Here is a 14618-nt window from a genome sequence, read left to right as displayed (position 1 = left end):
CAGTTGGTTTTTCACCCTCTCCTGAAGGTGCTGACGCTCACTGGGATACAGTTGGTTTTTCACCCTCTCCTGAAAGTGCTGACTCTCACTGGGATACAGATGGTTTTTCACCCTCTCCTGAAGGTGCTGACTCTCACTGGGATACAGATGGTTTTTCACCCTCTCCTGAAGGTGCTGACTCTCACTGGGAGACAGTTGGTTTTTCACCCTCTCCTGAAGGTGCTGACTCTCACTGGGATACAGTTGGTTTTTCTGGCTCTCCTGAAGGTGCTGACTCTCACTGGGATACAGTTGGTTTTTCACCCGATCCCGATGGTGCTGACCCTCACTGGGATACAGTTGATTTTTCACCCTCTCCTGAAGGTGCTGACTCTCACTGGGATACAGTTGGTTTTTCACCCTCTCCTGAAGGTGCTGACTCTCACTGGGATACAGTTGGTTTTTCACCCTCTCCTGAAGGTGCTGACTCTCACTGGGATACAGTTGGTTTTTCACCCTGTCCTGAAGGTGCTGACTCTCACTGGGATAAATTGGTTTTTCACCGTCTCCTGATGGTGCTGACTCTCACTGGGATGCAGTTGGATTTTCACCCTCTCCTGAAGGTGCTGACTCTCCCTGGGGTACAGTTGGTTTTTCACCCTCTCCTGAAGGTGCTGACTCTCACTGGGATACAGTTGGTTTTTCACCCTCTCCTGAAGGTGCTGCCTCTCACTGGGGGACAGTTGGACTTTCACCCTCTCCTGAAGGTGCTGACTCTCACTGGGATACAGTTGGTTTTTCACACTCTCCTGAAGGTGCTGACTCTCACTGGGATACAGTTGGTTTTTCACCCTCTCCTGAAGGTGCTGACTCTCACTGGGATACAGTTGGAATTTCATCCTCTCCTGAAGGAACTGACTCTCACTGGGGTACAGTTGGTTTTTCACACTCTCCTGAAGGTGCTGACTCTCACTGGGATACAGTTGGTTTTTCACCCTCTCCTGAAGGTGCTGACTCGCACTGGGAAACAGTTGGTTTTTCACGCTATCCCGATGGTGCTGACTCTCACTGGGATACAGTTGGTTTTTCACACTGTCCTGAAAGTACTGACTCTCACTGGGATACAGTTGGTTTTTCACCCTCTCCTGAAGGTACTGACTCTCACTGGGATACAGTTGGTTTTTCACCCTCTCCTGAAGGTGCTGACTCTCACTGGGATTCAATTGGTTTTTCACCCTCTCCTGAAGGTGCTGAATCACACTGGGATACAGTTGGTTTTTCACTCTCTCCTGAAGGTGCTGACTCTCACTGGGATACAGTTGGTTTTTCACCCTCTCCTGAAGGTGCTGACTCTCACTGGGATACAGTTGGTTTTTCACCCTCTCCTGAAGGTGCTGACTCTCAGTGGGATACAGTTGGTTGTTCACCCTCTCCTGAAGGTGCTGACTCTCACTGGGATACAGTTAATTTTTCACCCTCGACTGAAGGTGCTGACTCTCACTGGGATACAGTTGATTTTTCACCCTCGACTGAAGGTGCTGACTCTCACTGTGATACAGTTGGTTTTTCACCCTCTCCTGAAGGTGCTGACTCTCACTGGGATACAGTTGGTTTTTCACCCTCTCCTGAAGGTGCTGACTCTCACTGGGATACAGTTGGTTTATCACCTTCTCCTGAAGGTACTGACTCTCACTGGGATACAGTTGGTTTTTCACACTCTGCTGAAGGTGCTGACTGTCAGTGGGATAGATTTGGTTTTTCACCCTCTCCTGAAGGTGCTGACTCTCACTGGGATACAGTTGGTTTTTCACCCTCTCCTGAAGGTGCTGACACTCACTGGGATACAGTTGGTTTTTCACCCTCTCCTGAAGGTGCTGACTCTCACTGGAATACAGTTGGTTTTTCTCCCTCTCCGAAGGTGCTGACTGTCACTGTGAAAAAGTTGTTTTTTCTCCCTCTCCTGAAGGTGCTGACTCTCACTGGGATACAGTTGGATTTTCAACCTCTCCTGAAGGTGCTGACTCTCACTGGGATTCAGTTGGTTTTTCACACTCTCCTGAAGTGCTGACTCTCACTGGGATACAATTGGTTTATCTCCTTCTCCTGAAGGTGCTGACTCTCACTGGGAGACAGTTGGTTTTTCACACTGTCCTGAAGGTGCTGACTCTCACTGGGATACAGTTGGAATTTCATCCTCTCCTGAAGGAACTGACTCTCACTGGGGTAATGTTGGTTTTTCACACTCTCCTGAAGTGCTGACTCTCACTGGGATACAGTTGGTTTTTCTCCCTCTCCTGATGGTGCTGACTCTCACTGGGATACAGTTGGTTTTTCACACTGTCCTGAAGGTACTGACTCTCACTGGGATACAATTGGTTTATCTCCTTCTCCTGAAGGTGCTGACTCTCACTGGGAGACAGTTGGTTTTTCACCCTCTCCTGAAGGTGCTGACTCTCACTGGGATGCAGTTAGATTTTCACCTTCTCTTGAAGGTGCTGACTCTCACTGGGATACAGTTGGTTTTTCACCCTCTGCTGAAGGTGCTGATTCTCACTGGGATACAGTTGTTTTTTCACCCTCTCCTGAAGGTGCTGCCTCTCACTGGGGGACAGTTGGACTTTCACCCTCTCCTGAAGGTGCTGACTCTCACTGGGATACAGTTGGTTTTTCACACTCTCCTGAAGGTGCTGACTCTCACTGGGATACAGTTTGTTTTTCACCCTCGACTGAAGGTGCTGACTCTCACTGGGATACAGTTGGAATTTCAGCCTCTCCTGAAGGAACTGACTCTCACTGGGGTACAGTTGGTTTTTCACACTCTCCTGAAGGTACTGACTCTCACTGGGATACAGTTGGTTTTTCACCCTCTCCTGAAGGTGCTGACTCTCACTGGGATTCAATTGGTTTTTCACCCTCTCCTGAAGGTGCTGAATCTCACTGGGATACAGTTGGTTTTTCACGCTCTCCTGAAGGTGCTGACTCTCACTGGGATACAGTTGGTTTTTCACCCTCTCCTGAAGGTGCTGACTCTCACTGGGATACAGTTGGTTTATCACCTTCTCCTGAAGGTACTGACTCTCACTGGGATACAGTTGGTTTTTCACCCTCTCCTGAAGGTGCTGACTCTCACTGGGATACAGTTGGTTTTTCACGCTCTCCTGAAGGTGCTGACTCTCACTGGGATACAGTTGGTTTTTTACCCTCTCCTGAAGGTGCTGACTCTCACTGGGATACAGTTGGTTTTTCACCCTCTCCTGAAGGTGCTGACTCTCAGTGGGATACAGTTGGTTTTTCACCCTCTCCTGAAGGTGCTGACTCTCACTGGGATACAGTTAATTTTTCACCCTCGACTGAAGGTGCTGACTCTCACTGGGATGCAGTTGATTTTTCACCCCCGACTGAAGGTGCTGACTCTCACTGGGATACAGTTGGTTTTTCACCCTCTTCTGAAGGTGCTGACTCTCACTGGGATACAGTTGGTTTTTCACCCTCTCCTGAAGGTGCTGACTCTCACTGGGATACAGTTGGTTTATCACCTTCTCCTGAAGGTGCTGACTCTCACTGGGATACAGTTGGTTTTTCACACTCTGCTGAAGGTGCTGACTGTCAGTGGGATAGATTTGGTTTTTCACCCTCTCCTGAAGGTGCTGACTCTCACTGGGATACAGTTGGTTTTTCACCCTCTCCTGAAGGTGCTGACTCTCACTGGGATACAGTTGGTTTTTCACCCTCTCCTGAAGGTGCTGACTCTCACTGGAATACAGTTGGTTTTTCTCCCTCTCCGAAGGTGCTGACTGTCACTGTGATAAAGTTGGTTTTTCTCCCTCTCCGAAGTTGCTGACTCTCACTGGGATACAGTTGGTTTTTCTCCCTCTCCGAAGGTGCTGACTCTCACTGGGATACAGTTGGTTTTTCACCCTCTCCTGAAGGTGCTGACTCTCACTGGGATCCAGTTGGTTTTTCACCCTCTCTTGAAGGTGCTGACTCTCACTGGGAGACAGTTGGTTTTTCACCCTCTCCTGAAGGTGCTGACTCTCACTGGGATACAGTTGGTTTTTCACCGTCTCCTGAAGGTGCTGTCTCTCACTGGGATACAGTTGGTTTTTCACCCTCTCCTGAAGGTGCTGACGCTCACTGGGATACAGTTGGTTTTTCACCCTCTCCTGAAAGTGCTGACTCTCACTGGGATACAGATGGTTTTTCACCCTCTCCTGAAGGTGCTGACTCTCACTGGGATACAGATGGTTTTTCACCCTCTCCTGAAGGTGCTGACTCTCACTGGGAGACAGTTGGTTTTTCACCCTCTCCTGAAGGTGCTGACTCTCACTGGGATACAGTTGGTTTTTCTGGCTCTCCTGAAGGTGCTGACTCTCACTGGGATACAGTTGGTTTTTCACCCGATCCCGATGGTGCTGACCCTCACTGGGATACAGTTGATTTTTCACCCTCTCCTGAAGGTGCTGACTCTCACTGGGATACAGTTGGTTTTTCACCCTCTCCTGAAGGTGCTGACTCTCACTGGGATACAGTTGGTTTTTCACCCTCTCCTGAAGGTGCTGACTCTCACTGGGATACAGTTGGTTTTTCACCCTGTCCTGAAGGTGCTGACTCTCACTGGGATAAATTGGTTTTTCACCGTCTCCTGATGGTGCTGACTCTCACTGCGATGCAGTTGGATTTTCACCCTCTCCTGAAGGTGCTGACTCTCACTGGGATACAGTTGGTTTTTCACCCTCTCCTGAAGGTGCTGACTCTCACTGGGATACAGTTGGTTTTTCACCCTCTCCTGAAGGAACTGACTCTCACTGGGGTACAGTTGGTTTTTCACACTCTCCTGAAGGTGCTGACTCTCACTGGGATACAGTTGGTTTTTCACCCTCTCCTGAAGGTGCTGACTCGCACTGGGAAACAGTTGGTTTTTCACGCTATCCCGATGGTGCTGACTCTCACTGGGATACAGTTGGTTTTTCACACTGTCTTGAAAGTACTGACTCTCACTGGGATACAGTTGGTTTTTCACCCTCTCCTGAAGGTACTGACTCTCACTGGGATACAGTTGGTTTTTCACCCTCTCCTGAAGGTGCTGACTCTCACTGGGATTCAATTGGTTTTTCACCCTCTCCTGAAGGTGCTGAATCACACTGGGATACAGTTGGTTTTTCACCCTCTCCTGAAGGTGCTGACTCTCACTGGGATACAGTTGGTTTTTCACCCTCTCCTGAAGGTGCTGACTCTCACTGGGATACAGTTGGTTTTTCACCCTCTCCTGAAGGTGCTGACTCTCAGTGGGATACAGTTGGTTGTTCACCCTCTCCTGAAGGTGCTGACTCTCACTGGGATACAGTTAATTTTTCACCCTCGACTGAAGGTGCTGACTCTCACTGGGATACAGTTGATTTTTCACCCTCGACTGAAGGTGCTGACTCTCACTGGGATACAGTTGGTTTTTCACCCTCTCCTGAAGGTGCTGACTCTCACTGGGATACAGTTGGTTTATCACCTTCTCCTGAAGGTACTGACTCTCACTGGGATACAGTTGGTTTTTCACACTCTGCTGAAGGTGCTGACTGTCAGTGGGGTAGATTTGGTTTTTCACCCTCTCCTGAAGGTGCTGACTCTCACTGGGATACAGTTGGTTTTTCACCCTCTCCTGAAGGTGCTGACACTCACTGGGATACAGTTGGTTTTTCTCCCTCTCCGAAGGTGCTGACTGTCACTGTGAAAAAGTTGTTTTTTCTCCCTCTCCGAAGTTGCTGACTGTCACTGGGATACAGTTGGTTTTTCTCCCTCTCCGAAGGTGCTGACTCTCACTGGGATACAGTTGGTTTTTCACCCTCTCCTGAAGGTGTTGACTCTCACTGGGGAACATTTGGTTTTTCACCCTCTCCTGAAGGTGCTGACTCTCATTGGGATTCAGTTGGTTTTTCACCTTCTCCTGAAGGTACTGACTGTCACTGGAATAGAGTTGGTTTTTCACCCTCTCCGGAAGGTGCTGACTCTCACTGGGATACAGTTGATTTTTTACCCTCTCCTGAAGGTGCTGACTCTCACTGGAATACAGTTGGTTTTTCACCCTGTCCTGAAGTTGCTGACTCTCACTGGGATACAGTTGGTTTTTCACCCTCTCCTGAAGGTGCTGACTCTCACTGGGATACAGTTGGTTTTTCACCCTCTCCTGAAGGTGCTGACTCTCACTGGGATACAGTTGGTTTTTAACCCTCTCCTGAAGGTGCTGACTCTCACTGGGATACAGTTGGTTTTTCACCCCCTGCTGAAGGTGCTGACTCTCACTGGGAGACAGTTGGTTTTTCACCCTCTCCTGGTGGTGCTGACTCTCACTGGGATACAATTAGTTTTTCAACCTGTCCTGCAGGTGCTGACTCTCACTGGGATACAATTGGTTTTTCACCCTCTCCTGAAGGTGCTGACTCTCACTGGGATACAGTTGGTTTTTCACCCTCTCCTGAAGGTGCTGACTCTCACTGGGATACAGTTGGTTTTTCACCCTCTCCTGAACTTGCTGACTCTCACTGGGATTCAGTTGGATTTTCACCCTCTCCTGAAGGTGCTGACTCTCACTGGGATACAATTGGTTTTTCACCCTCTCCTGATGGTGCTGACTCTCACTGGGATGCAGTTGGATTTTCACCCTCTCCTGAAGGTGCTGACTCTCACTGGGATACAGTTGGTTTTTCACCCTATCCCGATGGCGCTGACTCTCACTGGGATACAGTTGACTTTTCACCCTCGACTGAAGGTGCTGACTCTCACTGGGATACAATTGGTTTTTCACCCTCTCCTGAAGGTGCTGACTCTCACTGGGATACAGTTGGTTTTTCACCCTCTCCTGAAGGTGCTGACTCTCACTGGGATACAGTTGGTTTTTCACCCTCTCCTGAAGGTGCTGACTCTCAGTGGGGTACAGATGGTTTTTCACCCTCTCCTGAAGGTGCTGACTCTCACTGGGGTACAGTTGATTTTTCACCCTCTCCTGAAGGTGCTGACTCTCACTGGAATACAGTTGGATTTTCACCCTCTCCTGAAGGTGCTGACTCTCACTGGGATACAGTTGTTTTTTCACCCTCTCCTGAAGGTGCTGACTCTCACTGGGATACATTTGGTTTTTCACCCTCTCCTGAAGGTGCTGACTCTCACTGGGATACAGTTGGTTTTTCACCCTCTCCTGAAGGTGCTGACTCTCACTGGGATACAGTTGGTTTTTCACCCCCTGCTGAAGGTGCTGACTCTCACTGGGATACAGTTGGTTTTTCACCCTCTCCTGGTGGTGCTGACTCTCACTGGGATACAGTTAGTTTATCAACCTGTCCTGCAGGTGCTGACTCTCACTGGGATACAATTGGTTTTTCACCCTCTCCTGAAGGTGCTGACTCTCACTGGGATACAGTTGGTTTTTCACCCTCTCCTGGTGGTGCTGACTCTCACTGGGATACAGTTAGTTTATCAACCTGTCCTGCAGGTGCTGACTCTCACTGGGATACAATTGGTTTTTCACCCTCTCCTGAAGGTGCTGACTCTCACTGGGATACAGTTGGTTTTTCACCCTCTCCTGAAGGTGCTGACTCTCACTGGGATACAATTGGTTTTTCACCCTCTCCTGAACTTGCTGACTCTCACTGGGATTCAGTTGGATTTCCACCCTCTCCTGAAGGTGCTGACTCTCACTGGGATTCAGTTGGTTTTTCACCCTCTCCTGAAGGTGCTGACTCTCACTGGGATACAGTTGGTTTTTCACCCTCTCCTGATGGTGCTGACTCTCACTGGGATGCAGTTGGATTTTCACCCTATCCCGATGGTGCTGACTCTCACTGGGATACAGTTGACTTTTCACCCTCGACTGAAGGTGCTGACTCTCACTGGGATACAATTGGTTTTTCACCCTCTCCTGGTGGTGCTGACTCTCACTGGGATACAGTTAGTTTTTCAACCTGTCCTGCAGGTGCTGACTCTCACTGGGATACAATTGGTTTTTCACCCTCTCCTGAAGGTGCTGACTCTCAATGGGATACAGTTGGTTTTTCACCCTCTCCTGAAGGTGCTGACTCTCACTGGGATACAGTTGGTTTTTCACCCTCTCCTGAACTTGCTGACTCTCACTGGGATTCAGTTGGATTTTCACCCTCTCCTGAAGGTGCTGACTCTCACTGGGATACAATTGGTTTTTCACCCTCTCCTGATGGTGCTGACTCTCACTGGGATGCAGTTGGATTTTCACCCTCTCCTGAAGGTGCTGACTCTCACTGGGATACAGTTGGTTTTTCACCCTATCCCGATGGCGCTGACTCTCACTGGGATACAGTTGACTTTTCACCCTCGACTGAAGGTGCTGACTCTCACTGGGATACAATTGGTTTTTCACCCTCTCCTGAAGGTGCTGACTCTCACTGGGATACAGTTGGTTTTTCACCCTCTCCTGAAGGTGCTGACTCTCACTGGGATACAGTTGGTTTTTCACCCTCTCCTGAAGGTGCTGACTCTCACTGGGGTACAGTTGATTTTTCACCCTCTCCTGAAGGTGCTGACTCTCACTGGAATGCAGTTGGTTTTTCACCCTGTCCTGAAGTTGCTGACTCTCACTGGGATACAGTTGTTTTTTCACCCTCTCCTGAAGGTGCTGACTCTCACTGGGATACAGTTGGTTTTTCACCCTCTCCTGAAGGTGCTGACTCTCACTGGGATACAGTTGGTTTTTCACCCTCTCCTGAAGGTGCTGACTCTCACTGGGATACAGTTGGTTTTTCACCCCTTGCTGAAGGTGCTGACTCTCACTGGGACACAGTTGGTTTTTCACCCTCTCCTGGTGGTGCTGACTCTCACTGGGATACAGTTAGTTTATCAACCTGTCCTGCAGGTGCTGACTCTCACTGGGATACAATAGGTTTTTCACCCTCTCCTGAAGGTGCTGACTCTCACTGGGATACAGTTGGTTTTTCACCCTCTCCTGAAGGTGCTGACTCTCACTGGGATACAGTTGGTTTTTCACCCTCTCCTGAACTTGCTGACTCTCACTGGGATTCAGTTGGATTTCCACCCTCTCCTGAAGGTGCTGACTCTCACTGGGATTCAGATGGTTTTTCACCCTCTCCTGAAGGTGCTGACTCTCACTGGGATACAGTTGGTTTTTCAACCTCTCCTGATGGTGCTGACTCTCACTGGGATGCAGTTGGATTTTCACCCGATCCCGATGGTGCTGAATCTCACTGGGATACAGTTGACTTTTCACCCTCGACTGAAGGTGCTGACTCTCACTGGGATACAATTGGTTTTTCACCCTCTCCTGAAGGTGCTGACTCTCACTGGGATACAGTTGGTTTTTCACCCTCACCTGAAGGTGCTGACTCTCACTGGGATACAGTTGGTTTTTCACCCTCTCCTGAAGGTGCTGACTCTCACTGGGATTCAGTTGGATTTTCACCCTCTCCTGAAGGTGCTGACTCTCACTGGGATTCAGTTGGTTTTTCACCCTCTCCTGAAGGTGCTGACTCTCACTGGGGTACAGTTGGTTTTTGACCCTCTCCTGAACGTGCTGACTCTCACTGGGATACAGTTGGTTTTTCACCCTCTCCTGAAGGTGCTGACTCTCACTGGGATACAGTTGGAATTTCAACCTCTCCTGATGGAACTTACTCTCATTGGGATACAGTTGGTTTTTCACGCTCTCCTGAAGGTGCTGACTCTCACTGGGAACCAGTTCATTTTTCACCCTCTCCTGAAGGTGCTGACTCTCACTGGGAGAAAGTTGGTTTTTCACCCTCTCCTGAAGGTTCTGACTCTCACTGGGAGAGAGTTGGTTTTTCACCCTCTCCTGAAGGTGCTGACTCTCACTGGGATACAGTTGGTTTTTCACCCTCTCCTGAAGCTGCTGACTCTCACTGGGATACAGTTGGTTTTTCACCCTCTCCTGAAGGTGCTGACTCTCAATGGGATCCAGTTGGTTTCTCACCCTCTCCTGAAGGTGCTGACTCTCACCGGGATACAGTTGGTTTTTCACCCTCTCCTGAAGGTGCTGACTCTCACTGGGATACAGTTGGTTTTTTACCCTCTCCTGAAAGTGCTGACTCTCACTGGGATATCGTTGGTTTTTCAACCTCCTCTCCTGAAGGCGCTGACTCTCACTGGGATACAGTTCATTTTTCACCCTCTCCTGAAGGTGCTGACTCTCATTGGGAGACAGTTGGTTTTCACCCTCTCCTGAAGGTGCTGACTCTCACTAGGATACAGTTGGATTTTCATCCTCTCCTGAAGCTGCTGATTCTCACTGGGATACAGTTGGTTTTTCACCCTCTCCTGAAGGTGCTGACTCTCACTGGGACACAATTGGTTTTTCACCCTCTCCTGAAGGTGCTGACTCTTACTGGGATACAGTTGGTTTTTCACCCTCTCCTGAAGGTGCTGACTCTCACATGGACACAATTGGTTTTTCACCCTCTACTGAAGGTGCTGACTCTCACTGGGATGCAGTTGGTTTTTCACACTCTCGTGAAGGTGCTGACTCTCACTGGGATACAGTTCGTTTTTCACCCTCTCCTGAAGGTGCTGACTCTCACTGGGATACAGTTGGTTTTTCACCCTCTCCTGAAGGTGCTGACTCTCACTGGGATACAGTTGGTTTTTCACCCTCTCCTGAAGCTGCTGATTCTCACTGGGATGCAGTTGGTTTTTCACCCTCTCCTGAAGGTGCTGACTCTCAATGGGATACATTTGGTTTCTCACCCTCTCCTGAAGGTTCTGACTCTCACCGGGATACAGTTGGTTTTTCACCCTCTCCTGAAGGTGCTGATTCTCACTGGCACACAGTTTGTTTTTCACAAACTCCTGAAGGTGCTGAATCTCACTGGGATACAGTTGGTTTTTCACCCTCTCCTGAAGGTGCTGACTCTCACTGGGAGAGAGTTGGTTTTTCACCCTCTCCTGAAGATGCTGACTCTCACTGTGAGAGAGTTGGTTTTTCACCCTCTCCTGAAGGTGCTGACTCTCACTGGGATACAGTTGATTTTTCACGTTCTCCTGCAGGTGCTGACTCTCACTGGGATGCAGTTGGTTTTTCACCCTCTCCTGAAGGTGCTGACTCTCACTGGGACACAGTTGGTTTTTCACCCACTCCTGAAGGTGCTGACTCTCGCTGGGATATACGTTTTTTTTCACCTGCTTCTGAAGGTGCTGACTCTCACTGGCATACAGTTGGTTTCTAACCCTCTCCCCTGAAGGAGCTGTCTCTCACGGGGATACAGTTGGTTTTTCACCCTCTCCTGAAGGTGCTGACTCTCACTGGGATACAGTTGGTTTTTCATACTGTCCTTAAGGTGCTGACTCTCAGTGGGATACAGTTGGTTTTTCACCCTCTCCTGAAGCTGCTGACTCTCACTGGGATACAGTTGGTTTTTCACCCTCTCCTGAAGGTGCTGACTCTCACCGGGATACAGTTGGTTTTTCACCCTCGCCTGAAGGTGCTGACTCTCACTGGGATACAGTTGGTTTTTCATCATCTCGTGAAGGTGCTGACTCTAACTGGGAAACAGTTGTTTTTTCATACTGTCCTTAAGGTGCTGACTCTCACTGGGATGCATATGTTTTTCACCCTCTCCTGAAGCTGCTGATTCTCACTGGGATACAGTTGGTTTTTCACTCTCTCCTGAAGGTGCTGACTCTCACTGGGATACAGTTGGTTTTTCACCCTCTCCTGAAGGTGCTGACTCTCAATGGGATACAGTTGGTTTTTTCACCCTCTCCTGAAGGTGCTGACTCTCACTGGGATACAGTTGGTTTTTCACCTTCTCCTGAAGGTGCTGAATCTCACTGGGATACAGTTCGATTTTCACCCTCGCCTGAAGGTGCTGACTCTCACTGGGATACAGTTGGATTTTCACCCTCTCCTCAAGGTGTTGACTCTCACTGGGGTATTGTTGGTTTTTCACCCTCTCCTGAAGGTGCTGACTCGCACTGGGATACAGTTGGTTTTTCACCCTCTCCTGAAGGTGCTGACTCTCACTGGGATACAGTTGGATTTTCACCCTCTCCTGAAGTTGCTGACTCTCACTGGGACAGAGTTGGTTTGTCACCCTCTCCTGAAGGTGCTGACTCTCAATGGGATACATTTGGTTTTTCACCCTCTCCTGAAGGTTCTGACTCTCACTGGGATACAGTTGGTTTCTCACCCTCTCCCCTGAAGGAGCTGTCTCTCACTGGGATACAGTTGGTTTTTCATCATCTCGTGAAGGTGCTGACTCTAACTGGGAAACAGTTGGTTTTTCATACTGTCCTTAAGGTGCTGCCTCTCACTGGGATGCATATGTTTTTCACCCTCTCCTGAAGCTGCTGATTCTCACTGGGATACAGTTGGTTTTTCACTCTCTCCTGAAGGTGCTGACTCTCACTGGGATACAGTTGGTTTTTCACCCTCTCCTGAAGGTGCTGACTCTCAATGGGATACAGTTGGTTTTTTCACACTCTCCTGAAGGTGCTGACTCTCACTGGGATACAGTTGGTTTTTCACCCTCTCCTGAAGGTGCTGAATCTCACTGGGATACAGTTCGATTTTCACCCTCGCCTGAAGGTGCTGACTCTCACTGGGATACAGTTGGTTTTTCACCCTCTCCTCAAGGTGTTGACTCTCACTGGGGTATTGTTGGTTTTTCACCCTCTCCTGAAGGTGCTGACTCGCACTGGGATACAGTTGGTTTTTCACCCTCTCCTGAAGGTGCTGACTCTCACTGGGATACAGTTGGATTTTCACCCTCTCCTGAAGTTGCTGACTCTCACTGGGACAGAGTTGGTTTATCACCCTCTCCTGAAGGTGCTGACTCTCAATGGGATACATTTGGTTTTTCACCCTCTCCTGAAGGTTCTGACTCTCACTGGGATACAGTTGGTTTTTCACCCTCTCCTGAAGGTGCTGACTCTCACTGGGATACATTTGGTTTTTCACCCTCTCCTGAAGGTGCTGACTCTCACTGGGATACAGTTGGTTTTTCACCCTCTCCTGAAGGTGCAGACTCTCACTGGGATACAGATGGTTTTTCACCCTCTGCTGAAGTTGCTGACTCTCACTGGGTTACAGTTGGTTTTTCACCCTCTCCTGAAGGTGCTGACTCTCAATGGGATCCAGTTGGTTTCTCACCCTCTCCTGAAGGTGCTGACTCTCACCGGGATACAGTTGGTTTTTCACCCTCGCCTGAAGGTGCTGTCTCTCACTGGGATACAGTTGGTTTTTCACCCTCTCCTGAAGGTGCTGACTCTCAATGGGATCCAGTTGGTTTCTCACCCTCTCCTGAAGGTGCTGACTCTCACCGGGATACAGTTGGTTTTTCACCCTCGCCTGAAGGTGCTGACTCTCACTGGGATACAGTTGATTTTTCACCCTCTCCTGCAGGTGCTGACTCTCACTGGGATGCAGTTGGTTTTTCACCCTCTCCTGAAGGTGCTGACTCTCACTGGGATAAAGTTGGTTTTTCACCCTCTCCTGAAGGTGCTGACTCTCACTGGGAGACAGTTGGTTTTTCACCCTCTCCTGAAGGTGCTGACTCTCACTGGGATACAGTTGGTTTTTTCACCCTCTCCTGAAGGTGCTGACTCTCACTGGGACACAGTTGGTTTTTCATCCACTCCTGAAGGTGCTGACTCTCGCTGTGATATACGGTTTTTTTCACCTGCTCCTGAAGGTGCTGACTCTCACTGGCATACAGTTGGTTTCTAACCCTCTCCCCTGAAGGAGCTGTCTCTCACTGGGATACAGTTGGTTTTTCATCATCTCGTGAAGGTGCTGACTCTAACTGGGAAACAGTTGGTTTTTCATACTGTCCTTAAGGTGCTAACTCTCACTGGGATGCATATGTTTTTCACCCTCTCCTGAAGCTGCTGATTCTCACTGGGATACAGTTGGTTTTTCACTCTCTCCTGAAGGTGCTGACTCTCACTGGGATACAGTTGGTTTTTCACCCTCTCCTGAAGGTGCTGACTCTCAATGGGATACAGTTGGTTTTTTCACCCTCTCCTGAAGGTGCTGACTCTCACTGGGATACAGTTGGTTTTTCACCCTCTCCTGAAGGTGCTGAATCTCACTGGGATACAGTTCGATTTTCACCCTCGACTGAAGGTGCTGACTCTCACTGGGATACAGTTGGATTTTCACCCTCTCCTCAAGGTGTTGACTCTCACTGGGGTATTGTTGGTTTTCACCCTCTCCTGAAGGTGCTGACTCGCACTGGGATACAGTTGGTTTTTCACCCTCTCCTGAAGGTGCTGACTCTCACTGGGATACAGTTGGATTTTCACCCTCTCCTGAAGTTGCTGACTCTCACTGGGACAGAGTTGGTTTATCACCCTCTCCTGAAGGTGCTGACTCTCAATGGGATACATTTGGTTTTTCACCCTCTCCTGAAGGTTCTGACTCTCACTGGGATACAGTTGGTTTCTAACTCTCTCCCCTGAAGGAGCTGTCTCTCACTGGGATACAGTTGGTTTTTCATCATCTCGTGAAGGTGCTGACTCTAACTGGGAAACAGTTGGTTTTTCATACTGTCCTTAAGGTGCTGACTCTCACTGGGATGCATATGTTTTTCACCCTCTCCTGAAGCTGCTGATTCTCACTGGGATACAGTTGGTTTTTCACTCTCTCCTGAAGG

Source organism: Heptranchias perlo, chromosome X, assembly GCF_035084215.1.
Source record: "Heptranchias perlo isolate sHepPer1 chromosome X, sHepPer1.hap1, whole genome shotgun sequence".
In the NCBI taxonomy this organism is placed as follows: Eukaryota; Metazoa; Chordata; class Chondrichthyes; order Hexanchiformes; family Hexanchidae; genus Heptranchias; species Heptranchias perlo.
Note: the sequence above shows the minus strand (reverse complement) of the source record.